This window comes from Dipteris shenzhenensis, chromosome 21, assembly GCF_047967505.1.
Source record: "Dipteris shenzhenensis isolate YYH24624 ecotype China chromosome 21, Dip_SZ_1.0, whole genome shotgun sequence".
Classification (NCBI taxonomy): domain Eukaryota; kingdom Viridiplantae; phylum Streptophyta; class Polypodiopsida; order Gleicheniales; family Dipteridaceae; genus Dipteris; species Dipteris shenzhenensis.
Window position 1 is genome coordinate 3,733,249 of NC_141616.1, and position 27,375 is coordinate 3,760,623.

The 27,375-nt window shown below is 42.0% G+C and overlaps 1 pseudogene; it reads left to right on the forward strand.

The window, feature by feature from the left end:
* Positions 1-10,139: 10,139 nt before the first annotated feature.
* LOC147888380 (ABC transporter C family member 8-like) lies at positions 10,140-27,292 on the forward strand (annotated as a pseudogene).
* Positions 27,293-27,375: the final 83 nt, after the last annotated feature.

Here is a 27,375-nt window from a genome sequence, read left to right on the forward strand (position 1 = left end):
AAACTCCTATAATCTTCAACAATCTCTGTAACTAGTTGAAACACCACAATGTTATCAAACCAACACTTCTTTTTCTATGGTTCTCTTGCACATTGTAATCCAATAGCCCTCATGTGGGATGTTATGTTGACGTGTGAGTGTGTGTAATTATACAAAGTGTTAGGACCCACTTACCATAAGAGTAAACACACTTCTCACACCAAATTTGAAACAATGTGTTGCAATCCTTATATTTTGACATGAGCTCAAACCTATCATGTAGACCTTTTTTTCTTAATTTTTAGTTTTCTATATTGACCTCCCTTTTCCCATTTTGAACCTCAGATGGTGTTGTAAAGTGACTCTTTAGTCTATACTTAGAAACAATACCACACATCCTCAAATCATCCATCGTATGGCAGCTTTCACATACTTGAGCAAGATCATGCATGGTAGCTTTCCACTGTATGGTAGCTTTCACACCCTTGAGCAAGATCATGAATTCATAATCTAGAGAAACGACACACTTTGGCTGAATTTTATTGCTATCACCCTCTGTGAGCACTTTTTGGCATTTTGCCTTGTGGATCATATTAATTTTCATTTGGATGGTCACGTCTTCAAGATCTACTATTTATCACTTCAGTAGCTTGGTCCGTATTGAAGATTTCCTAGATCCTCCCAAATATAACACCCTCATCTAACACAATTATGATTTCATGCCTCTTCATTCTCCAATAAAAGGGCTAGATAACCAAAAAGTTGCCCAATAAGATATTCTCATTTAAGGATAGTAGAACCTATTGTAAAGTAAGGAAAAATGGGGGGGAGGGAACACAATCCTCATTAACATGCTCAAAATCAAGGGTGAAATGAACTCCAAAACCCATGTTGCAAAGTAAGAGTCAAAGCTGCTTAGGCAAAAAACCTCCTTCGATTGCATATCAATGGTCTAGGCTAGCAACTTATAAAATACAACCTTATTCAGCCCCTCTTACTGCTCAATTTTCCATTGAGAGGATAGAATTGGAAATCAAGAGGGTATGTTCAAAGGAATTTTAGAATCAATTGCGTCAGAGGTTCCTACCTCTCCTCATAGTAATGTCTATTTTGTTGAGATATCGAGCTCCACTAGTGATATGCCAGGGTGACTGTTGGGCATTTATGTCACCGACTTGATAGCTACAAATGCGGTTGGTACACCACCCATGAATAATAGCTGGATGACAACTATCTTTATGTACTCTAGTTAGTGGCTCAGTTATATGCCACCTAGGTTAGCTGAGTTCGGTTTGAGACCCACATATAGGGTTCACCTATTCCTTTTGTACTTAGAAAGAGTTCTTTTGGTTTTCACAACTAAGAAGAGGAAAACTGTTTTCAGTCTCCACCTTTGTGTGTATTCCCCCATTGTGTATGTGAGAAAGCTACAAGTGAGACTCCTTACTTCTCTCCCACTGTCTTCACATGGTAGCAGAGCTCGGTTCATGGTAAGGAGCTCAAGAAAGCAAACCAAGTTCGTGGTGTCTTGGTAAGAGGATCAGTGTTGCTTTCCTTTTTCAAGTTTGGGAGAAAATCTCTACAGGTAGCACAGCCGAAAAGTGCAAGAGTGCAGTGGACATCTCAAATTGGGACGCCCTTCGCGGTGTGGCGAGAGGGCATTTTGGGGCCCGTTTTGGTGGTGGAAGTTTTCCGCAGGTACTCAAAAAAGTGCCCTGTTTTTGCTGTGCGACCACTATTCCACAGGTCAGTGAAAAGTTGCCACAGAAATTGCATCGTATGCTTGTGCGCAAAGATATTGGGATTGACAGAATCATTCTTATTGCCTGTTGATGCAATATCATCACTAGGAAGTGACTATGTGGTCAAACACCACTTTTGTCAGTTTTGCAGACTTGCCCTTGTGAGGCAGAAGTTGTGTTTTTCGCAGTGACAGAATATTTTTGCAGTGTTCTGTAATGGCATCTCTCTTTCATAAATAGTCACTAAAAAGCTTGACAAGAACAACTTCCAAGCATGGAAGTTTAGAATGATGAATTTCTTAAGGGAAAAGGCTATTGGGAGTTCATTACTGGAGCTGAACAAGAACCACTTATTCCTAATGTTCCCAATCAACAGGAGTTGCAGGCATTTAAAGGATGGCATCAGAGAGCAGGCCGATCTAGAGGCGGTGGCAAAAATTAGAATATGCAACAAATTTAAGAAAACCAGTCCTATGGAGGAGGACATGGTAGCTTTAGAGGCAGGGGGAGCCAAAGAGGTCCTGGTGAATGGCAGAGAGGCCAAAATGCAAACAGCAATGTTGAATGCTACTACTGTGGTAAAATGGGTCATATGGTTAAAGACTACTAGAAAAAGCAGAATGACATCATGACTGGAAAATTGCAGCAAGGCAATTATGCATCCTCTAGTAGACAGGGTGATCACAAAAATGAGCATTTGTTTATGGTGCAGCACATGACCAATTCTATGACAAGTGCAGAAGAAAGCAATGATGTGTGCTATGTTGACTCAAGTGTGTCAAACCACATGATAGGTCATGCAGAATGGATGCAAGATGCAAGGAAAATGGAAAGAACAGGATTTGTGGAGACTGGTGATGATAATGCACATCCTATTATGCAGATTGGTAAAATTGCTTTGTCTATGCAAGATGGGAAAAAGAAATACCTGTTTGATGTATTTCATGTCCCAAATATCACCAAGAACCTAGTTTCTATTGGTCAAATGGTTGAGCAGGGCTTGCAGGTCAGATTTAATCGTCATGGATGCTTTGTTGAGGATATGAAAAATAAAGGTTGCTTGATAGCAAAAGGGAATAAGAAGGGTAGGATGTTTACGTTGGATGCGGACATGCCTGAATTGAGTGCAGCAATGTTTGCACATGGGACCGATGTAGTTGCAGATATTGATATCTGGCATAAACGCATTGTTCATGTTAACGTATAGTGACTTAAATTAATGCAGGCCCCAAATATTGTTGCAGGATTGTCTAAGTTCAAGGTTGAAGAAATGCATAAGGTATGTGAAGCCTGTCAATTTGGAAAACGGGCAAGGAAACCATTTCCTAGACATGTTCAAGAGAGTAAGAGGCCATTAGAATTAATCCACTTTGATGTGTGGACTACTGAAGCTGCATCTATTGGAGGCTGTCATTATTTTTTCACTTTTATTGATGACTATAGTAGAAAAGTTTGGGTGTATTTTATGAAAAAGAAAAGTGAAGTGTTTAGGCATTTCAAAGCTTTTAAAGCTATGGTTGAGAAAGAAACAGGCCTGCAAATAAAATGCCTAAGGTCAGATGGAAGGGGAGAGTACCTCTCAAATGAGTTTGCAAGGTTTCTGCAAGAGCATGGCATAAAGTAGCAATATTCATGCAGTCATACCCCACAGCAAAATGGACTTGCAGAAAGGAAAAACAGGCATATTGGAGAGGTATCTCGGGCCATGCTAAATGAAAAAGACCTTCCAGATTATTATTGGGCTGAAGCAGTTGCTACAGCAGTTTACATAATGAACAGGACTCTCACTGTAGCAATACATGGCATGGTGTTAGAGGAGAGGTATATTGGTAGGAAACTAGATATTTCTCATTTGAAAGTTTTTGGTTGCATTGTCTATGTTCATGTGCCAGATGAGTTGAGATCCAAGTTGGATCCAAAAGCTGAGAAGTGCATCTTTATTGGTTATTCTCTGCAGCAGAAAGGGTATAGATGCTATAAACCTTCTACTCGTAAGTTTACAGTAAGTAGAGATGTTGTGAAAGGGCTGCAGACGTAGCCTGATTTCTGTTGCTAAGATTTTGTACAAAGTACCCAACAGAGTTATCGGTCTCCACTAAAACACTAAATTCCTATATCCCCCTTTTTAAATGACCCAAGTCCCAAACACCCTGTAGGGCTGAGGTAATGTGATTCCCAATTTGATCCCAAAATGAAATAAAGAAATAGGGTGTGAGCCCATCTGAACCAGGGCACTTGCCCTTGTGAAGGGTAGAGAGAGCAATCCTGAACTCTATGTTGGTGAATGGTGCATCAATTGAGACTATCATATCTCTAGTCACCAACGTAGATAAGTGCTACAAAATAACAACTTGAGCATCATCTCTGGCTTGCGTGTCATGATCTACTGCTATAAGAAGGGAGGCATAGAAATCTGTGGCTACCTGCAAGATGGCATCTAGATGTGCTTGTAAAACTCTATATGAGTCAAAAAGTTATGAAACTCTCTCCTTACTATGTATGAAGCCAAGAGTAGAGAAGAAATGCTTGTTGACCCTACCTCCCGTCTGAGTCCAAAGTGACTCTCTGGCATGAAAGGCATACTTTGCTCTCTGACCTAATAGAGTGAGATGCTGAGCCCTTGCTGTAGCAAGGTAGTCCTAAACCCAAGCATTTGTAGGCCTCTTCTACTCTTCCCTCTCCAACTGCTAGCGTATACCTATTTCTTGCCTGAGGATATCACCTCTCCTCACCTCTCTTGATATGAGAAACTGAATGATAATAGTCACTAAGATTTGAGAGGGCTGCAGTAGCTACATCTGATAGGGAAAGCTACCCATTGTGCATGTGAGATACCCAAGTCTGCAACACTTCCTTTGTGAGACCCTCCTCTTTGTAGAAGGCATCTTGAATCTTGATACTGGCAAATCGACTCATCACATGAGGATCTAAAACAAACAGAACAATTGGAAAGTGATTTGAAGTGGACACCCTGGGTGTAATGCATATTGTCCCACCTCTATCCAAAGCCTAGCTTGAAGACAAAGTTTGCCAAATTCCATTGAGCAATGCATAAGTTATGGGTCATGCAAGATACCCATATACAGAAAAGGCCATGGACCTCACCAAAAATGGCTACACCCAAGCAAACAATGACCCCAAAACTATGTCATTGTTGATCACAGTGGATACTCTGTGGGCAATTGTTATCACTGTGCATGTGGAAAACTCTTGTATAACTTTTTGAACAAGAGTGTCAGTAGCAAAGTCAATGGAAGTAGTAGCCTCATCCAATGCAAGGATTTGGCTTTTCTTTAAGCATTTGAATCCAAAGTCCTTTTGTTGCCATTGCGATTGCTATGAACTCAGCTTCGGCTGATGATAATGTTACAGAAGTTTGTTTCTTTGATTACCATGTGACTATGCTGCCTGCGCAAGCACAAATGTAAAGCTAGTAGTAGACTGTTGTGTATCTATTTCCCCCCACCAATCGGAGTCAGACCATCCTATGAGAGAGGTGAGTTGATGAGGAGTGTGACGACGTGTATACTGGACGCCATAATTATGTGTAAAGCTCAAATAGCGAATGACACGAAAAAGTGCCTTCCAGTGTTTATGTCCAGGGATGTGCATGAATCGTGAGAGGAAGTTAATGCTATGGCATATGTCTGGGTAGGTGCTGGTGACTAAATAACGCAACTTGCCTATTAATTGCCTATAGGGAAATTGTTACATGAAGTGCTTGCCATGTTCAGAGGTTGGACAATTAGTGAGTGAAAGTTTGCAGGTGACGGAATGGGTGTGTGTGGGTTTGAGTGTTGTGAATCCAAACCGATGAAGGATTTCATCAATGAATTTGGTTTGATGAACCCATAAGGTTCCGTTAGTGTGATCATGTGTGACTTGAATCCCTAAAAAATAAGCAAGTGGTCCAAGGTTGGTGATGGCAAAAGTAGAGGAAATTTCTTTCTTTGCCTCTGCTATGACCAGGGATGAATTTTTTCATGTTAGTTTCGTTAAGAAGAGAAACTTTTATGTTGGTGTTGAAAGTTTGTATGCCCTAATAAAAATAAATGTTTGAAATATTCGCCAAGATTTGAAACTTTTATGTGAAAAAATTGAAAGTTTCACCAAGATTTACATATTTTACTTCAAAATTCAAAAAAAAAATACAAAATTGTATTATATACTATCAATATTGTGAAACTTTAAAAAATTGCTCGATAAACTTTCACCAAGATTATATATTAATATATATATATACCTTCGATAAAAACATCCATGGCTATGAAATCAATATTTGACCCTATTGGTAGAATGTCATCAACATATAATGCGACAATGAGAAATGAATTGGGAGTATGACGTGTGTAAATATTAGGTTCAGTAAGGAGGTGAGAATACCAATTTTGGAGCATGAAGTTGTTGAATCGCTGGAACCAAAGTCGTGGTGATTGCTTGAGCTCATTAAGTGATTGGTGGAGCCAGCAAATGTAATTCGAATGTTGTGCATTGACGAAGTACAGAGGTTGTTCCATGTAGAGTTCTTTAGGTAGATTGCCATGGAGGAACGTTGTTTGAACATCGAGATGGTGCATTTCTAGATTGAGGGATGTGGCAAGTGCAAGTAAAATCTGAAAGGAAGCCATTCAAAGCATTAGGGAGAAGGTTTCTTGGTAGTTAATGCCAGATATTTGACTGAAGTTGCAAGCAACTACTGAGGCTTTGTAGCAGACAATGGATCCATCGGGTTGAAGTTTACGTCGCAGAATCCAATTGCAAGTAATGGGGTGTCGATTGATCAGAAGCGGTACTAACGACCAAGTGCGATTTGCTTCGAGAGAAGCAATCTCACCTTGCATAGCAAACCACCAAGAGTTTGCTTCAGGACTTTGCAATGCCTGAGGTACAGATATCAGATCATCTCTAATATTGGTTGAAGGAATCTCGGATATGGAAGAATAAACATACTCAGAAGAGTAGTTATGTTCATCAAACAATCCATCAAGACATCATATAGTTTGGAGAGGGGACATGCCCTTGGGGCTGTTTGGTCGAAGGGGTCGTCTGGGAGGGACAAGGTTCAGATAGTGGGTAAAATTGGAGGGTTATTGGTCGGGTTAATTGGCATGGTTGCATCATGATCCATGGAATCAACGTGTGAATTAATATGACAATTGGGATTTCGTGATGTGAGACGTTCATGTGTGGATTAAATTCATTTACTATATCAAACATATAGAAATTGAATTTGAATTGTAAATTTTATTTTTAATAGGTTCTTCTTTTATTATAGTCACATTCTCAAAGTGCAATATTCAATCAAAATTTGAATTATTATTACATTATCGCGGGGGGAGGGGGGGGGCACCATGTAAAAATGCCATATAGCATGTGCCACTGGGATTAAGGGATATTTAAAAAACCCCCTACCTACGAATTTTTATAGCCTATATACACCACTTCCATCAATTTTGAGATGATTAAAGTATGCCTTACATATGAAAATTCACACTTTTTGAATTAAAGAACACCTTATGTATGTATACTTTTTGGTACTCCATAAAAATATCAAATCCCTTCTGTTGATCGCACGTGCTATGTTACATGTTCTTAGTGACCCTCCCTGAGAAAACATAGCCGCATATATATTATAGTAATACTAATATTATATATTATGATCATTAATTAAACCATATTCTATATTAAACTTCCTTTTAAAATATTGATAAATATTTATTAGTTCATATGGCTACTCGATGAAGCTATGTGAATATCTACTAAAACACATTAGCATAAATTTTTCTTATAGAGTAGAGAGACAGATATAGCTTCATCATTGATTATTGCATAATTTTTGACATACATAATATTAATAATAATAATAATAATTTCTTTATCGAGATTTAGGTTGGTGGAAAATATGGAACATTCAAAAAAGGCTTTAAAAAATAAGAGATGTAGAGAGCTACATCATTTAAAAGGATCAATATCATCATTCCAAAGAGAAGAAATTAGTTACAATCAATGTCATAGGTAAAACCACAATCAAGCTGTAGAGAGGCTATAGAATGTCATCGAGATTTGTCAAGTGAATTGTATAGCCATACCAATTTTCTCAATGATGTAAATTATGAGGTAAATGAATATAATCATTTGTTAATTACTTTAAAATTTTAAATATTATAATATTTATGTAATGCAAGCTAGGATATGTCCAATAACATTGATAGACTCTTTCCATTAATAATCTAAGAACAATGGAATAAATTCAAGTGAACTTATTTTCTCCCAAACAAGAAATATAGGATTCAAATATTCTCACCCTCATATGAGGTTTTGGCCAATAATCTAGAGCGAATGGATATTGCATGAATGCAATACAAGTGCTCATACAAAACAACAAACAACAAACAGGTCGGCCTATTTAGGTGCCTTTGCAATTCAAACTGCAAATGAGGCAAGAAAACTTGTGGAGCTGCAAGACAAGGTTGGACTTGACGACCTTGAGAATCAAGCTTGTTTTTTAAACTATGTTAGTTCAAGATTTAAAATAAAATCAAAGAACGCAAATCAGTTCTTGCAAAAAATTGATCCAAAAATAAAAGATTAGACTAAATGATATTAAGAGTAGGATTGATGAAGTAACAAAATGAAACCATGGTTTTATGTTTCATTTTTTGAAAAAACATAATAGAAACTATGATTTTCTTGGGACAATTTGTCATTTTCTTATTAAATCTATTTAAAACCTGATCATTTTATTTATTTTGTAAAAAAAAATTGATTATCAATTCTTTAATATTATGTAGTTTCATTTTTAATATTTTGATGAAAAATCATCCCCCCTATGTTTAATATATTGTGGCCTAAGAAAATTTACCCTCAATAGCAAAACAAGGTGAATGATAATAAATCATTCATAAGGCCTACTTGAGATCCAAATAGCGAAAGAGAGCGGACATGATACATTGAAAGCGATGAGGGAGACAAAGAGAGAGAGAGAGAGAGAGAGAGAGAGAGAGAGAGAGAGAGAGAGAGAGAGAGAGAGGGGGGGGGGGGGGTAAAAATGTAGAGGATTTCTAGAGGCAAGTGAATCAATAAAAAAATTAGATTTTTTGTAAATAAAAAATGGCCATTTTCACTTCTTGTTGAATTGCCTTCACTTAGACCTACCTATGGTAGGCCAAAAATTAAGGCAAATAGGGCTACCAAGTTAAAGTCCTAGGAAAGTAAATAAACTTTTAATTTGATGTAAAAGAATTAATTTTAAGGTCTTTTTTGAAGAACAAAGAAAACAAAATCCCAAAAACTCAAGAGTCACAAGATGTTATAACTCAATAGCCACAAGTGCTTTAAATTTCTATGATTTTTTCATTATTTGATTGTCGTGAAGAGAAATGCTTTTCCAACTATTAATCAAAAATAAATTAAACAATATGAGAATTGTTATGTTTCAGAATTTAAGATCAATTGTTATTTCCTTTAAGAAGAAACTTCTCACATAATAAATAGGAAAGATTTACTCAATGGCTTGCCACTCGTTTCACACTAGGGACATTTAACATGAGGAATTAGTTTTTCTAATAAAGACGTTCTATTAGGGCTTTAGATATAAATATTGTAGTGCCCATGTGTACATAATATTATACATAATAAGTACATGCTAACATTACTACTATGTTCTTTGGAGAAAAAAAAACATTACTACTATGCTGTCAAGCAACATAATATATACGTAACATGACTTGTTAATATCTCTCAAGCAAGACGAGCTATCTATGTGCTAAAAGAAACTACCTATGTGTGTTTTTTGAAGTCAATGAAAGGGAGAGATGGGATTGAGTAAAAGGAGACAAGTACTGAACCCGTGCTTTGCACAGGCAAAGATGCATGGCCATCCTCAACAACTCCCCATCTGAAGGTGGATCTTTGATTCTTAAATTGCTAATCAATTCATCTTCCATACTTGGATTGGATTTTGAAATTTTGGCCAAGTTTTAACCCATGGCTTTGAGACCTTCCATCTCTTTTCATTCCATTAACCTTCCATGTCCTCCTTCCTCACGAAGGTGACCTTACATCTCCTCCATTCCATTGACCTTCTATCTCCTCCTTAGCCCCAAAGCCTGCCTCTTGTCTTTCCACCTCCTCTCCCTCCAAGCCGCCATCCAAGAGCTCCTTCTTTGTGACACCTAGAAAGTCACACTCCTGCTCCTCTCCAACCTAGAAGCATGACTGAGCATGTTCCTACTCCCGACTACCTTTCCTCCTCTTCCTCCTCCTTCGTCTTCCTCTCCTTAGTCTCCCCCCTCCTCCTCTTCTCCCACTCCCGTCCCCTCCTCCCCTCCGACTTCCCTCCCTCCCCCCTCCTCCTCCCACTCCCTCCTCTCTCGCTTCCTCCTCCTCCACAACTCCTCCCACTCCCTCCTCCTCTGGCACGACCTCCTCTCCACCGCTCTCTTTTCCCTCTTTAAAGCTCTCGGCGTCCTCTCCAGCCCCATCTTCGTCTACTTCTTCCTCGACTATGTTGTGCGCTTCCGGGATCAAGGCCTCCTGCTGCTCCTCTCCCAGCTGCTCGTCAAGCTCGTAGATAATCTCGCCCACAGACATTGGTACTATGGTGCTAGCTGAGTCATGGGAGCGAAACTGCAGTCGGTGATCATGGGTGCGGTTTATGAGAAGGTGCTGCATATGTCTCACACGAGCAAGCACCAGTATACCTCTGGAGAGATTCTGAATTTCATATCTGTCGACGCAATTCGCCTCCGCGATCTTGCCTTGAGATTGCATTGGATCTGGCTGATTCCACTGTATATCCTAGCAGGGTTGGGCATAGTTTTCGCGGTGGTCGGCCTTGCTGTACTTCCTGCTTTCCGATCCTGGTTGTGGCTGTCCTCCTTTTCCTCATGCCTTTGATGAAATCCATGAAAGAATTTCAACGAAAGTACAAGCGTACTCAAGATGAGAGACTTCAAGCCAAGATGGAGATACTGAAGGGCATCAAAGTGATCAAGTTGCAGGCATGGGAGGACAAATTCCTGGCTTTCATCCAACAGAAAAGAGACCTTGAGTTTACCTGGCTTTCTCATATTCAACACAAGCAAAACTACATCACCATTCTCTACTGGATCATGCCGATAAGCTTGGCATGCTCAGTCTTCGTGGCTTGCCTCTTCCTCAAAGTGAAGGTTCCTTCCAGCATTGTTTTCTTAGTGTTGGTGACTTTCAAGATGATTCAGGAACCGATTCGAATGACCCCGGAGGTGCTTGCTGGAATCATTGAGGCCCAGGTATCCATTCCCCGCTTAAAGTTCTTGCAGATGGAGGAGGTATCTACGGAAGCGCTTGTAGCAACTCTGAGCCGTTCTAAGCTGGAATCCTGAAATCTCTAAACCCAATCTCAACAACATCAACCTAGTCGTGAAGCGTGAACAAAAGGTTGCTATCTGCGGTGCAGTCGGTTCAGGGAAATCCACACTTCTTTTATCCCTTAGGCGAATTTCCCAAATTGGCCGGTGATGTAGGTGTTTGGTGATTGGCATGCATTTCTAAGTATGCTAAAACACTGTGTTAACGTAACATGGACGGTGCTCACTCTTTCCAGGTGAAGTTGTGTGGCACCATTGCTTATGTGTCTCAAACCGATCCAGACCATGACCATTAGGGACAACACATTATTTGGAAATCTTACAATATTGGAAGTAAGACTTCATAAGTCTACTCGCACACACTCACGGTGTCCTGATCGACACACCTACATCTACAAATGTATTCACGTCCAACCAATTCAATACAATTCGTATTCACGCTCAATCTCTCTGTTTTCCATATGGTATCAGAGCCTGCATGGGTCCAAACCAGCCATGCTTTCCGCTCTTATGGCAGCAAATTCTTTCCTGCCTTCCCTTCCTCAGAATTGTGAGGAACTCTCAAGAAAACATAGACCAAGTCGCGAGAAAATATAGACCTCGCTGATGGAGGAGAAATCACTCCACCCTCCTTATCTACGTCTGACCAGACAAAGGGAGCTCGAGTCAATGCAATAGTCCGAGACAATGGATACAATCCAAATGCAGGAGGAAACCATGCCTCCATGCAACAAAGATTGCAAGGGAAAATTTCAGGCAGACAACACGGACCTGCCTACGGAAGATGTAGCACAGCAAATATCTACGCACAAGCCTGAAGACCATGATCTGGCCGTAGTCCATGAAGACTATCAAAAGGATTTGCAAATTATAATCGGCCCAGCAATCAACGATCCTGCACCAGATGTGAAGGTTGATCAAATCGGGATGCAACAACACGTCAATACTAAGAGAAATGTGCCCGACGACAATTACTTTACGACATTTACAACCCTGCCCGTCTTCCCTCACCCACGAGTGAAAATGAAGCGCAGGAAATAATATTTTCCGTGTCCACGGGTAAAGATGAAGGCTGATGTTTTATTGCTCCGCCTCCTCAAATGCTTCCGCATATGGTGGAACCATTTGGTCGGCTTTGGTTCAATCATCGCTGGCGCTACTTCCCTCGAGCAAATAGATACCCTAGATGCTCAATACGGTGCAGTTCATGCTGGAGACACCGTAGTTTACGTCGATGACACATCTAAAAATGGCGTTGAGAATGAAGAACCGAAGGCCTATCAATCGAATGAAGATGAAATCAGTAGAGGTCACAATCATGACTGCAATGAACATGATGTATATGGCGCAGAAGTACGCACACAAGCTAGTCTGCATGTCTTGCATATAGTTGACCTTATGGAGGATCCCGAAGAAAAACATGCCGCTCAAGCAATCGCCAACGATGGACGAGATGAAGCTGGTACTTTGATATCCATATACTTTTTCATCCCATTGAGGGGGAGAAAAGGTACATATGCTCAATGTAACGAAAAAGTCTATTCTGTACAGCTACATTTATTAAGATGTAGTCAAGCTAGGAGGAAGACAAATAAGAAGAACTTGGCTCTTCTACGCACCATTCATGTACACATTGATCCTGGTTGAATTGCAACAATCACACACATATATTTGGCGACTCACCTCCAAAATAAAATCGGACTCATCCCCAAAATAAAACCGGTGAACGTATACACAATCTTTTCCATACTTTAGTAGTCGTAGACTTTTCATCTCATGGGGGAGTATTGGAAGTAAGACTTCATAAGTCTACTCACACACACTCACGGTGATTCGAAGAGGTGCAACCGCTCCTGATCGAGACACCTACATCTACAAACGTATTCACATCCAACCAATTCAATACAATTCGTATTCATGCACAATCTCTCGGTTTTCTATATACAATGGCATATTACGTGTGTGTGCACTAGAAGAAGATATGGAGCATCTCAGCCACGGAGACCTCACACTAATTGGAGAGAGAGGAATTGACCTAAGCGGTGGCCAAAAACAACGAGTTTAGTTGGCTAGGGCACTATACAATGATGCAGATATCTACCTCCTAGATGATCCATTCCATGCCGTTGATGCAGAGACATCTGCCATTCTCTTCCATGTACTTCCTCATTCACTTTCTGCAAGCTGGTTATCCTAATTGTGCTATTTCCAGCTAAGTGATTTATTAACCAGGATTGTGTAATGGCAGCACTCAAAGATAAAACAGTTGTTTTAGTGATGCATCAGATTGAATATTTGTCATCTTTGTATACCATTCTAGGTGTTTTCCTGCACAGCTCAATAATTTGTGCTCAATAGAGAAGTTTTATTTAAACGTAGAAGTGAACATCGGGAAGTAAATGCGAAAACCCAGATTGCGTAGCCACAACAATCATGCCTCAAGTCCTTGCAATGGTGATTTATAGCAATAGAATTGAAAGCTTGGATTATATATCATCCTCCCTATATTGATGATTTTGCCTTGATGTTCTCAAACAGGTCATGCAAGATGGGGAGCATTAGGGGAGAATTAGGGTCTCCACCAATTAGTGTTTCCTAATTTCAAAGGATTAGTGAGGTATTTAAGGTATACCAATGGGAGTGCTCCTTTTTGTGGGGCAATGCCATGTTGAGGTGGAGGGTGGGTAGACCTGCAAACAACCTCTATTGGCTACTCCTCTTACGCCAGGGACCACTCAAACCATTCCCCCCCCTCCTCAACCCATGCTTAACCCTTCTCCCATATGCACCTCCCCCAAACAAACCTACAAGTCATTCAAGAGGTGGTGGGCCCTTCTGGGCAAATTTTTCCCCCTTCTCAGCTTGTTACAGACCTGCCCCCTCCTCTTCTCTAGTCCAGCTCCATTCTCCCTCCATTTTTCAAATGTAGGAATGCATTTGGCATCTTCTCTGTCCCCTCCTGCTCTAGTCCACTGTGTTTCTCCCTCTCCAGCACCTCCTGTAGTAGCTGCTCATTCTCTCACCACCCCTAGCTACATCACCTCCTACAGCAGTAGCTGCTCATCCCCCTCTGCTCTTTCTTCCTCCATTCCTAGCTACAGTATCTCCTGTAGTGGCTACTCATCCCCCTCTACTCTTTCTCCCTCCATTCCCAGCTACAACACCTCCTGGAGTAGCTGCTCATCCCCCTCTACTCTTTCTCCCTCCATTCCTAGCTACAGCACCTCTTGGAGCTTCTCTCAAGCTTCAGTTGCACCCTCTATACCTTCTCCCTCTTTCTCCCTCTATCGGAGCTGCTCTCTTCCTCCAAGCTGCACTTTCTAGTCCACTTTTGCTATTGTGACCTCTGTACAAGCATGGTCAGGAGACCATACATGTATGTTGTGTCCCACAGGAGCAAAAATGCACTGGGTGAATGGGTGCCTTGTACCTATAGCTTGAATGATTGGATAGTCATGAGAGGATCTGCCAAGGGTCCACATAAGCTTCCCAAGAGCAAAAGAGGTGATCTTTTGCATGAATGGAAGGCCCGCATCATGAAGTTCAAGCTTGGGAAGAAAGGATTGCTTGCAAAGGTGCAACACATCTACATGGGGAAGGACATGCGCCTTCCTTCATCAAGTAATCAATCGACAATACCATCGCATTGTAAGTCTGCATTTTGTGTAAGATTTTAAAGTGTAATGAGTCAACTTGAAATTGTATTTTGAAATAAAACCAATGTAATGAGTTTGAAATTGTATTTTGAAATAGCACTTGTGCATAGCAAATGTATTTCCTTCAGACTTTGAGGAGTGGGAACTAGTCGAGTACTTCTTAGGTAAGTTTACTACCATTCATGAGGATTTAGGCAGGCAAATGCATGCTGGAGAGAAGTCCTCTACTTTGAAACAGAAAAATATCTATTGGTATAATGCCAAGTACATTACTCTAAGGACGGCATCAAGCTATGGCCATCTTCAATGCATTGCAACACCACAACTTGAAGGCATGGATTACAGCATGGTAGACATAAGAACAATGCAATCATACAAGGAAAAGAGCAATCTAGTAAGAATCTCATCGCGCGGCAGAAGGCAAATGTGTTCGGCATCACGTGGGGAGCCCAAAAATGGCAAAACCTGCTATGGCGCATATGGGGCCTGTTTGACTAAGTCAAACAGGCCCCATACACGCCCTTGGTCAAACAAGCCCCATATGCGCCATAGCGGGTTTTGTCACTTTTGGGCTCCCCGCACGATGCCGAACACATTTGCCTTCTACCGTGCGATGAAAAAACATCATTTGACCACTCAAATTCACACTGAACTTGCATAAACTGATGGAAAGCATTACGTAACATGTATAATAGCATGGGAAAAGTAATAGAACATAAAAATATATTTTATTCATTGGCCTCAAAGAGCAGAGATTTGCAAAATGATTTAGGTTACACCAAATGAACCTAAACAACATCTAGGGCCTAAGGGAGGGATCAGAGCAGATGCGCTTGGCGAGTGCAAGATCCTTGTCCATCACTATTACTCTTTTGGCATGGATAGCACATAAGTTCGCATCTTCAAAAAGACATACTGTCATCTGCTCCATTGTCTCCTGAATTGCTCCCAGAGCGCCTGAAGTGAAATGCACATTACTCTTGTAATGCTGTGCTATTTCACGTACAACACGCTGGAAGGTGCACGGGGAATGAGATTGTCCACAGTGGTTTGGAACTTGCGGATCTCTTGAAGTGCCTTCACTCCTGATTTTTTGTGCCTCTTAATCTTTAGGGGACCCTGCACTAGCCTTTGGACATGGCTCCATGGCCGCTTGTCCGCTTTGAACCTCTTTCGCCTCTCCTCCCTTGCAACCACCTCTTTAGACTCTTTCTATGTCTGCTGGGTCATTTGAGGTGGCCTCTCGTGCCTAGGGGTCTACTTTGTCCTTGGTCTCGTTTCCTTTTCATGAGGCTGTGAGACAGCAAGCTGAGGCTCTTGCTCAGCTCGTACTAGAGGCTCCTCATATCTGATCATGATCTCGAGGCACAAAGGGTTGATGGTGCTCTTCCGTGCAGTCTGCTTGGTTGGAGGATTGGGGCCAAGGCTCATTATATCTGCGAGCCCGCCAAATACTTCCTCTTGTTGTGGCCCTTGTAATCTCTCCATCTCCTCTCTTTGCCTTTCTTGCTCCCCTTGTTGGTCTAGATGCCCCATGTCAGGACCCCATGGAGGAGGGAGGGGTAGTTGATCAGGATTGACTGGACTATTTTGCCTCTCTCGGGAGACCTCTCTATTTCCACGATTAGTTGTGGAAGGAGTAAGAGGACCCCTCATTGTGCTTGGATCCTTCATTATGCTGGGATTCCTCATGGTGCTGAGATCCCTGGGATCCCCCATGAGAGTCGAATGGTGGGGACTCACGTTGCTTGGACTCCTGATGATGAGAACCGCCTTTAAATCCTTAGTGACCATTGCCCTCTTGGCCACTGGGGCTTGTAGTGTGTTTGGAGGCCATGGCATTGTGAGGAGGACAACGGGTAGCATCTAAATGGCATCCACTGGGTCTAACAGTTGTTTAACTCGTGCCATAGAAATGAGGGATTTTAGGGTTTTGAACTGCTTTCTATAGTCTTTTTTAAAGCACTTTAGGGTTTTTTGTTTAAATTAGGGTTTTTTGAGTGCACCTCCTCCCCTCCCAGTCTTTTGTGGCTAGTTCGGTAATACTTAAGCTTCACGACCCTCCCTCCCAACCCACTCACCCCTCTGCCCTGCCATGTCGCACATGCACTTCTATAATTTCCAAACAAATTTGTGAATTTTGGAATCTATAATTGACTCAAAATAGTGTTAACTTTATTCATCAAACATTTTACATTTGGGGCTCTCTTAGGATCCAACGCCTCCCCTGTCTTACTCTACGTTGCAACCAAAGCGCAACCCCTTGGCTCCCTGCTGAGGACTTCCAAGCAGCACATCTCCTTGTCTTTTAGACATGTTGAACCGCTTCTGCGAGACTTGAGACCTCTACCTTATCGCGCTTGAGAGTCCTAGCCTCTAGACATCTATAAAACCAATCGAACATTTCGTGTAGTGCATTGTTTCGTGCGATACCACCCCCATGCCTTGTATTCTTAAAGTATGATGCCTTTGCTCTATAGTGTGATTTCTCCATTCCTTGAGTATTCCAAATGGACAGAGGGCCCCATTGCTCCACAAACCATGGTGCATGTGCGTAAAGAATATACTGTAAAGAAAAACATTGTATTAGAAACATAATCTGACTCAAGTTTACAGCACAAAATTTCAACCTAAGGAGGATTACCATGTAATGTGTAATATGTGACTCCCTCCATGCTTCTACCATCAATGATATAAATTCTCCCAATGCTGTCTTGAATCTCTCATAATAAATTTCATCTGTTTGACCTTGTCTAAGCAACTTTATAAATGCATCAAGCTTTGTCCACAGTTTTGCTCTCAAAGTAGCAATTCGCTGATGTGAAGCTTGATTTGTGGTGCACTCACACAAATCTTTCCAGTACTCCTAACCTAGGGTGCTTTGAGCCAACGTATGTTTTTTTATCAGCATTTTGGTTGGACAAGAACCTCCTTGCCTTTCCTCCATGCATGGACACTTTAGTAGAAAGATTTTGTGTCTTTTCTGATTGTTTCTTGTCCTGCTTAAGCTTCACGTTGCCTCCATGAAGTCCCATTAGTAAGAGTAGTTCTTCAGCTTTTGCAATGCATTGTGTAGATACTTGCTATGGCCTCAAATTCCAAGCATAAACTAGATGGAGATAGAGTAACTTATCAAGTATACGCAGTTCATCATGCAAAGTACACATGTACCCACTCCAATGGAATTGGTAGAATGGGATCCCACTTAGGATCCTTTTTGTGACGATCAGGGGCTGCACTTTGGTTGTAAGAAAGGATGCCATTTTTCCACTGTAGGCTTCCCTTTTGCATTTTCTGAGAGTGGGTGCAATACAAGCATGTCCATTTTGCATCTGCACCTGTATCACAACCATACAAGCACTTGAGGGTCTTCAAATCACCAGCTAGATGCTATTCAACTTGGAACATTCCATGCCCATCCACAATTAACATTTGCCCTGCCTCTTGTCTTCGAATATCGACGGGATGCCGGTTCTCTCCAAAACCCACTTCAATGTCTCGTGGCACTCTTTGGGGTCTCAAAGGCTACAAGCCACCATATGTCCTTATTAGATTGGACTGAGAAACCCTGCTCAACTTCCTCATCCCCTTGAGCAAAACGCAAGGTGTCGTTCATAATACAAATGCTCACCCTCTCTAGCTTGTGCTCTTTTACCAACTGAGCTTCATCCATGTTTATAACAAATACTAGCTTGCCATCTATACAATGAAAGAGAATCAGTAAGGATATCAAAATGAGAAGAAATAAAGTTGAATATGAAGAGGGAATTTCTCTTACCTTCTTCTCTCGTCCCATAGAATTTGACCATGGCTCTCTGCAAATTCTCTACATCCACGTAAACATTATTGAAAGCATTCATCTCAAACATTTGGACACTAGATTTCTTTTTACTCTTCCAACTCATTGTGCCACTTACACAATGGCATCCACCAAGCTTTTCTTTAGCACATTGGTTTGTTTCTTGACATGCAAGCCTTACAAACCACAATGTTGGCAATGGCATTGTAGATATCTTATACTTTTCCTCCATAGCAGACTTGAAAATTTTAAAAATAGAGTTGTAAGCTTCACGACTTACACCAGCATCATCACAAGCTCCAAGCACCTCCTTTGCTTGGACGAGGCCCTTGAAATCCTTCATTACCTCTCTAGCAACTTGTTTATGTAGCCCTTTTTGTCTAGGGTCCTTCAATACTTCCATGACATCACTTGGCTTTATTAAACTTCTTAGAACATATGAAGGATCACTATCATCCATTTCCTTTGTTCCCATCACATCCTCCATGAAATTCCTAAAGTAGAGTACAAATGAGTCTTAGTGGAAAGAATGCAACACCACAAATATTTTGGGGTAAGAAATTTCATTGAAAATTTGGGAAACTAACCTTGCAACCTGTATTCTCCTCTTTCGGGCACCACTATTGGTTGACAATGCATCCATAGATTGCATTTGTCTTTTCCTCTCCTTCAGTCCTAAAGGTGTTCCCTTTAACTTTTGTACTCATTCTATCGACTTCTCTCGTTCCTTCTCCACAGCACGTTGAACTTGGCCATAGATAGACCTTTCCAAACCTTGTTTGCTTTCAGCAAGCTTCTAGATTGATTCTTCAAATTCATGTCGCTCTAAGTCTAGTGCATGTGCTTTGTCACTGAGTTCTTTGTTTTGCAATTAGAGATCCTGCATACTATTATGCATTGCCAGAATAGTAATATTTTCCAAATGTGCACGTTCTTCTGCTTGGGCTCTCTGCAACTCGCTTGCTTGCATAACCAATGTCTGAGAATGGTTCAATCGACTATAATAATCGAGCAATCTAGCATGTCCCTTGCTAACAAACCGAACAAAATCATGTACTGTATGAAAAGGAGGACTCTTTTGGGTGGCAGGGTCTAAAGGATACTCGGGGGGGTCACTATGTATAAACCCTCTATATCACGTGCGTTCAAGGCCTATATTTAAAGTCCCTTATCTGTAAAAAATTTCATTAATAAAATGTACCCCTTTTCTATACAAATCTGTAAATTTTTTCCAAACTTATTTTAAATAGTCCCTTATGTATATTTATTTCTGTAAATTTTAGAAATAAAAAAAATCCTTCTGTTGAACTCACGTGATAGGGTTACATATGATGAGTGACCCCCCCAAGAAAGGATACAAGTTTCCATCCACCCAAAGATCAAGATGCTTCTTTCCTTACAATTGAAGACTGTGGAGCACACTTTGAGGAGTTCCAATATATCCCAAAGAACACGTGCTTGCATATTCTGCCTCTAGTTGTAGGTTCACATGGTACTTGTTGGATATGTCCTCAAATGGTGCCATGAGTACTTACAGAGAGGTATCAGTGATGTAGGCTAAAATGTAGGGGAGAGCTGGCAAAGATGGAGCAGTGAGAGGGAAAGAGTAGCAAGGAAGAGGGAGGAGGAGAAGCAGATGAGGGCAAGAGGAAGAGGAGGAGAAGAGTAGGGCGACAGGTGTAGAAGGGAAGGAAGGAGCTGTTGTAGAAGGGAGGAGGAGGGGAGAGATGCTACAAGAGGGAGGAGGAGGGGAGAGATTCTGCAGAAGGGAGGAGCAAAGGAGAGGGATCCTGGGCGGCTAGAGAAGGAGGGAAGAGGAAGGAGGGAGGAGGAGCCAGAAGGAGGAGGAGGGGAGAGGGAGGAGGGAGGAGGAGAAGCAAGACGGAGGAGGGGAGAGGAGGAGGGAGGGAGAGGGAGAGGGAGAGGGAGAGGGAGGAGGAGGTAGGGAGGGAGGGAGACAGAGGGAGGGAGGGAGGGAGAGAGAGAGAGAGGGAGGGAGGGAGATTCAAAATTTGAAATTCAAATTCCAAAAAGTGGCCCCCTCCCCTCATTGATGGGGGAAGAGGTGGGCTCAAATGTAGGCTTAACCCACCTAGGTTGGGCTGGTTAGGCCTCTTTGGGACCCTCCAAGCCCCTTGCATTAGCCCACTAAGCATTCCCTAATCCATTCTTATGAGGCCCTTTTGAGTCCCCAATTCTCCCCTAATGATCAAGCAAGTCACCTATGACTATTTGTTGATGGCATGTGATGTATTTGAGCAAGTAGTCTCAACCCACAAAGAGGCATTGCACAATGGTGCTGATGAGGTAGGAGCAACTTGTGAAGCTAGAATTGGAACTGTGAACGAATTATCTAATATTCAAAAGAGATTACAGGAGGAGAATGAGCCAAAATTATTGCCAAGTTTGACGCAGCTCGTACAAGATGAGTGTGGGGGTTAAAGGTCACTGTGCCTTTACCCGAGTTATGTACAATACTCAAACACATATATAAATGAATGAAAAAGAAGATTAGGGTGGTTCTGCACCCACCAAAACTTATGTGGCTCTCTCTCTCTCTCTCTCCTTCTTCCGTTCTTGCTTCCGTTGAGAGCACTCTCAACTGGTATCAGAGCCCGGTGATCTAGCTGAGCGTGCGTGAATGCTTGAAGCTCAGCAGCTCTGTGAGAGGAAGGAGAAGCTCTGTGGGAAGCTTTGTGGGTGACTTTACTTGCATCCGAGTGTGCAGAGACCTTGGAGGAACATTTGGAAAAGTCACTTTGGCTTTGCGAAGTGGTTTTGAGAGCCTGTTAAGAGCTTTCAAAGAAAAAGTCGTTTTTTGAGCTTTTCCCTGTTCCGTTCGATGACAGAGACTCCGTATTGACTTGTAGAGGCAACTATTACATGCTTTTGGTATCCACTTCACTTCAGGAGCTTGGAAACACCTTCATTCTTGAATCTGGGATCATTTCATTGGATTTCTGACTCACTGTGTCAGTTCCTGCGTTTTTTGCCCGGGTGTTGGAACTCAAGTTTGGAGCAACCATTTGCAGATCTGTCAGTTCCGGTGGACTCAGGAGGTCCTAAAACTTCTATGTTGCTCATCATTCGCACTCCGGTGGAGTTTACAAACAGCTCTGTTTCCAAAAACGTTTTTCAGTCCGTGTGTTGGACCCAGTGATTGAGACCACGGTTTCCAAAACCGTCTGTCCCATTGCGTTCCGGACGCCCAAAAACCCCTACCTGTCAGTTCTTGCGCAATTCGGTGGAGGATTTTCAGAGTTATAGATCTCTGTGTATTCGATTTCGTCTCTCTGTTATGCATTTTTCATTCTAAGGTTTTGAAACCTTAGATTTATGCCACATGGCAGTGGATAAGTGTTGACTCCCATTTCTCACTCATCGGTTTGGATTTTGGAGTTCTGGCAGAAGAGAGATATTTGCAGATTTTCTTGCTGAGTCCGATTATGCAATGGCGCCCATGTTTTGAGGCATCTCAAGTTCTATTTTCAGTAGCGCTCATTACCGTGGGACTATGATTTCTTGAGCATACCTTATGCAGATCACTCTGGTTGCAGTTTGAGCAGTGTGCGCTCATTCGTGGTGTGCATTGGGTTGCAGTGGATGATTTATAGGCCATTTGGATGCATTGCGATCCTTATTGGATGCACTGATAGGCCCAAATTGCCTTGTGGGATGCTATTTTTATGGACGCTTTGCACATGGATGCTATTTTAAGCTGAGGGACAGCTTTGACACATTGCAGGTGATGCACTGATAGTGCTATGCTCTCTTGGATGAGATATTATTGATGCATATGCCAGTGGACGGTGTTTATGCTTGAGTCATTTGGCACTTATTGGCGTTTTCTTTTGGGTCAGATTTGCTCATATGGATGCATAGTATATGCACATGAGTCAGATGCATCTTTTGATGCTTTGAGCTTTGAGTTTTGGTGATATTTCACTCTATTGTAGCATACACATTTGGGTGCACCTGGTATTTGGTGTGATTCTCTCTTGAGGCACTAGCATTTGGGATTTTGCTTTATTTGCATCATCGCATCCTCTTTTATGTCTGAAAAGGAGTTTTTCAACATTAAAAAGTTTGATGGGACAAACTTTTCTTTGTGGAAAGAACAAATAAGGGATGCGCTTATTCAAAAGAAGCAGATTAAACCCTTGGCAGGGATTGAAGCTAAGCCTGCAAATATGTCTGAGGATGATTGGAATGAGTTGGATGCATTAGCAAAGTCTACTATTAGACTTCATCTTGCAGAGTCAGTTTATTTCACAGTAGTAAATGAGCAAACTACGGAAGATTTGTGGAAGAAACTGTGTGCCACTTATGAGAAGGAAACTGCCTCTAATAAAGTTTACCTCATGAAGAGGTTGTTTGAGCACTGCAGATGAAGGAAGGGGTCTCCATTGCTTCTCACTTGAATGAATTCAATATTATTTTCAGCCAGCTTCAGGCTCAGAAGATGAATTTTCATGCGGAGACTAAGGCAATATTTCTCTTATGTTCATTGCCATCCTCATGGGATACCTTCCGTACAGCTGTCAGTAACTCTGCACCTGGTGGAGTACTGAAATTTGATGATGTTGTGGGTAGCTTGTTGGCCGAGGAGATTAGACGGAAGTCTATGGATGGCAACAAGCAGGATGCAGCCTTAAATGTGCAAAGGGGCAAATCACAGTTCAGGGGGAAGTCCCAAGAAAGAGTGAAGTCTCATAGCAAATCCAGGGCACGAAACATTGAGTGTTACCACTGTGGCAAGAAGGGCCATATGAAAAAGGATTGCTACAAGCTGAAAGGAGAGCAAAAGGATAAGAAAAAGAATGCAAATTGGGGTGCAAATCAAAAGGAAGAGAGTCCAAGGGAGGACAAAGGAAAAGTGAAGATCGAGGAGATCAATGCAGTCACACATGATAGTGACAATCATGTTCTCTTCATGTCTACTTTATCTGCAGAGTTGCTTACCACTTCAGATGATGCATATTCCCAGGATTGGATTTTGGATTCTGGTGCTTCATTCCATGTTACTCCCCATAGGGAATGCTTCTCCACTTATGATAGTGGAAAGACAGGTTGTGTGCATCTTGGAAATGACTATGCATGTGACATAGTGGGAGCAGGTGACATAAAGTTTTCTTTTGCAAATGGGTCTGCATTTGTTTTGAAACATGTGAGACATGTGCCTAAGTTGACCAAGAGTCTTATTTCAGTGGGTCAGCTAGATGATGCTGGTTTTCACACCACTTTTGGCTTTCAGAGTTGGAAAATTCAGAAGGGCTCTATGCTTTTGGCCAGGGGTGCCAAGTGTGGGACTTTGTATCCCTTACATGTATCAGGGGTATTTGATCATGTTGTTGCAATAACCGAGCAGCCAAGCACTTCTTTGTGGAATTGCAGGTTGGGGCACATGAGCCAGAATGGAATGAAACTCTTATGTCGTTTGGGTTATGTACCGCATTTGAGTTTCTCTGATTTTGAATTTTGTGAGCACTGTCTCTATGGGAAGCAGACTAAATCAGCCCATAAAAGAAGGGGAAAGAAAGAGTTTGAAATGCTTGATTTGGTGCATTCAGACGTATGTGGTCCCATGCCTACACGGTCATTAGGCGGGGCTGAATACTATGTGACATTCATTGATGATGCAACTAGGAAAGTGTGGGCTTATGCTATAGCTCGGAAGAGTGATGTGTTCCAGGTATTTCAGAAATGGCTGGCCTTGGTTGAGAATCAGTCAGGTAGAACGCTTAAATGCCTACGGACTGACAATGGTGGAGAGTATCTCTCTCATGACTTTCAGCATTTCTGTGATACACGTGGGATTAAGAGGGAGCTCACATCCCCTCGTACTCCAGAGCAAAATCCAGTTGCAGAAAAGATGAACCGTACCATTCAAGAAAGGTTGCAATGCATGCTTTCCAATGCAAGTCTTTCTGGTGGTTTTTGGGCTGAGGCAATGAAGACTGCAGTGCATGTGATCAATAGATCACCTAGTAAGAGTTTGGATGGTGGTATTCCTGAAGAGGCATGGAGTGGCAAGAAGCCCTCTTACTCTCATTTGCGTATATTTGGGTGTGAGGCATATGCACATGTGCCAAAAGAGCTTCGAAAGAAGCTAGATCCTAAGTCTAGGAAATGCATCTTTCTAGGTTATGGTGAAAGTGGAGAGATGGGCTATCGTCTCTGGGATCCAGAAGCAAAGAAGATCATACGCAGCCATGATGTGGTCTTCAATGAGAAGAAGATGCATAAGGCACCCATGAGGGATGTGGAAATGAGGAGAATCACTTTCCAGGATGTGAATCCACCTGCCTATGTTGATAGACAGCAAGCTGTCCATGCATCAAATGTGCAAGAAATGGTACCACCAAGTACTCCCTCAGGTATACAGTCAAGGGTAGATGATGGATCATCTATTGGTGGAAATGATGAGCCAAATGTGGCTGATATGCAAGTGGGACAGCAAGCTGAAATGCCCTTGAGAAGATCATCTAGAGTGTCTAGACCGCCTGATAGGTTTGTTCCAGGGGTAGACTATGTGATGCTTACTGATTGCGGGGAGCCTTCTTGCTATAGAGAGGCTATGATGCGTGAGTATCAACGCAAGTGGGAGTATGCTATGCAATCAGAGATGAGTTCACTTATGAAGAATAAGACTTGGGACTTGGTTTCTTTGCCACATGGAAAGAAAGCATTGCCATGTAAATGGGTCTACAAAATGAAGGTCACAGGTGACGATGTGCCTAGGTACAAGGCCCGTTTGGTTGCTAAAGGGTTCAAGCAAGAGAAGGGTGTGGACTTTGATGAGATATTCTCTCCGGTTGTGAAGATGACCACACTTAGATGCATGCTTGGACTAGTGGCATCAGAGGATATGGAGCTTATGCAGATGGATGTCAAGACAGCTTTCTTGCATGGGGATTTGCATGAGGAAATTTACATGGTGCAGCTGGAAGGCTTTGAAGAAAAGGGCAAAGAGCATTTAGTTTGCAAGCTAAAGAAGAGTCTCTATGGTCTTAAGCAAGCGCCTAGAGAATGGTATCAGAAGTTTGATGCTTTCATTCGGTCCCAGGGTTTTAGAAGGAGTGAAATTGATCACTGCCTCTACACTAAAAGGGCTAAGGATAATAGCCTGATAATCTTGGCACTATATGTGGATGATATGCTATTGGCTAGCAAGAATACTTATGAGCTAGATGCATTAAAGGCCAAGTTGCATGAGGCCTTTGATATGAAGGATTTGGGACTTGCAGGTCATATTCTTGGTATGCGCATCACACGTGATCGGAGTAGGAAACTCCTTTGGCTTTCACAAAAAGAGTATGTTACAAAAGTATTGCAACGTTTCAATATAGAGGGGGGGAAGGCAGTGAGTACTCCATTGCCTCCATATGTGAAACTGAGTCATACAGATAGTCCCAAATCAGATGAGGAGAGGGCCATGATGGCCAAGGTTCCTTATGCATCAGCGGTTGGGAGTCTTATGTATGCTATGATAGCTACTAGACCAGACATTGCATTTGCAGTGGGAGTTGTTAGCCGGTATATGGCTAATCCAGGAAAGAGGCATTGGGAGGCAGTTAAGTGCATCATGAGGTACATGAAGGGTACCAAGGAGATGTGCATCTGCTTTGGTAAAGGAGACATGCGTGTACTTGGGTACACAGATTCAGACTATGCAGGGCATGTGGATAGTAGGAGATCCACTTGTGGTTATGTGTTCACCTTTGCAGGTGGTGCAGTGTCGTGGATGTCTCGCGCACAGAAGTGTGTTACTTTGTCTACCACAGAGGCTGAGTATGTTGCAGCCACAGAGGGTTGCAAGGAGGCTATATGGCTTGATCGGCTAGTGGGAGATTTGGGGATTCATACAGGTGTACTGACATTGCATATTGATTCCATGAGTGCTATTCAGCTAGCACGGAATCCGGTCTTTCATGCAAAGACCAAACACATTGAGGTCAGGTACCATTTCATCAGGGAGGTACTTGAGGACAAGCGCATAGAGCTTGTCAAGGTTCATACAGATGATAACCCTGCAGATATGCTGACGAAGAGTCTACCTAGTCAGCGGTTTGAGTATTGTCGTGTATTGATGGGCATTGGATAGTATGCTCACTGGTCGTTCTCCCTTAAAGGCACATTGTCCTTTAAGTGGGAGGTTGTGGGGGTTAAAGGTCACTGTGCCTTTACCCCAGTTATGTACAATACTCAAACACATATATAAATGAATGAAAAAGAAGATTAGGGTGGTTCTGCACCCACCAAAACTTGTGTGGCTCTTTGTCTCTCTCTCTCCTTCTTCTGTTCTTGCTTCCGTTGAGAGCACTCTCAATGAGGCCATCGAGTCAGGCAAGGTAGGGATGAAGCCATATCTCCACTACTTGCAGATTGCAGAAGGGCAAATTATTATGGCAGTAATGTTGCTCGGGCAACTTGTGTATTCTAGTGCACAACTCTACAGCAACTTTTGGTTAGCCAAGGGAGTGTCTAACTTCTAGAACTCCATCACCAATTTTGATTGGTGTGTACGTAGGTCTTTCCCTTGGTTGCATATTTTCCTTTGCCATAAGGAACTAAATGGTTGTCATGTTGGGCTTGCGAGCCTCCAAGGCCTTCTTCAATAGATTGATGACCTGCATTCTAAAGGCTCCAATGGCTTTCTTTGATGCGACTCCTTTTGGGAGGATTCTTAACAAGGTACATCTTCAAATAGCCAATTGCAACATATATCTTCTTACAAAATCGATGATTCCACAAGCTCGTGAATAGAATTGAGTGTCATCATGCCAAATCAGCACAAACAATGTACAAAGCAACACGTTCAACATAATCAAAACATACATTCAGATACT